Raw genomic sequence first — 1592 nt, forward strand, 5'->3', positions numbered from 1 at the left:
TGTTATAGATGCGGCATAGATGCGGCAAGAAAGAAAATTGGGTACGTAGTTGTCGTACGCCAAATATTTAGCCGATCTATATCGAGAATCAAAAAGAAAAAGAGAAAGGAAGTATATTAAACTTCGTCTCTTATGAGCCCGAACCATTTTTCATAACTTGAATACTCATCTTGATGATTCAGATTTTCTGGTTGGTCAAGAAAATGAAAAAAAAATATCGATGTGATATGAGAATTATCTTCCTGAATAAGATTTTGAGATTTATGATGGAGATAAATATACCTGGCAGATATTGGGTCATCGTACTATGACTCCTAAAGGTAACAAATATTTCTCCTCTATCAAAATAAATAAGTATAGTATCTAGTAATATAAAAATTACTATTGGCTCTAGAGGAGCTTATGATGAAAAGACATGCATAAGAAAAAAGATGGCAAAATTATAAATGAGTGGTAAACCTGAAGTTTACTGATATATAGCCATCTCCAATAATGTTATCGACATTATTGTGAAATGTTGAAAAACCAGAAGTTTTTCACATATAGCATGTCAAGAAAATAAAGGAAACCATCATGGGAGGTACCTGGGTAAATCATCGATGATGATAAAGAGATCTCGATTAACCATATCAGTACGGATAAAAAGATGGAACCAAAGAGAAAATAGATTGTCGACGATAAAATGAAAAAGCGCTATATAAATAAGGATTATGAATCTACCTCTATGTATGAGGGTAGAGTGAATTGATTGGCCATCAATTCGATATAAAGCTCGTTAGAAAAATGAGAGATTTTTGGACCAAAAGTCCAAGGTATAGTTCTCCAGAGAATGAAATAAAAGATGACCTTGAGGTATGAAAAACAGCTTGTTCCGAGGTCCTGGAGAAAATTTAAAATAGATGCAATATATTGAAATGTCTGGCAGGACAAAAATGACTTGAGTTGCATCTTGATATTTAGTAGTCCCTTGAGAGTTAAAGATGCTCACGGGAATGTATCGAACTCTGGAAGAGTTAGAACAAGCCGTGTATAAGGTATCTTGAACCGGTAACTGGTGATATATTTATGGTACGATTTGGCGATTACCATTTTAATGAGGATGAATTTCCAGCGTTAGGGGGAGGAATTTGAGAAATTCCTGAAGAGATTACATAGTGTACATAGTCGTTGTTACACTTGATCCCCCTATGGATCAAAGAGAGCTAGAAGTTCAGAAAATTGTGCATTTGCAAACCAGTTACCAGATGTGTTCACAGATACGACATGATATACCCACTGAAAATGTTCCATCAAGATAATTGTGCATTTGCATAATTTGGCAAAACAGTTATCAGATGCGTTCACAGATAAGAAGAGTGACGAAATCATGTATACCCGCTGAAAATGTTCCATCAAGAGTTGTTGTTCCTGAAGAACAAACTGATGGAAGCAAAATTAATGAACCTAGGGTTCAGTTAAAGAGGGGGAGAGACTAGCGGGTTTTAAAGATAAAAATCCCCGATAGAAATGTCTGAAAGAAGACATAAATGGTAAGGTTCCAGAAGAACCTGATACTATAAGATGTCTGAAAGAAGGCATAAGTGGAAAGGTTC

The sequence above is a fragment of the Brassica oleracea genome, chromosome C3 (genome assembly GCF_000695525.1).
Source record: "Brassica oleracea var. oleracea cultivar TO1000 chromosome C3, BOL, whole genome shotgun sequence".
NCBI lineage: Eukaryota > Viridiplantae > Streptophyta > Magnoliopsida > Brassicales > Brassicaceae > Brassica > Brassica oleracea.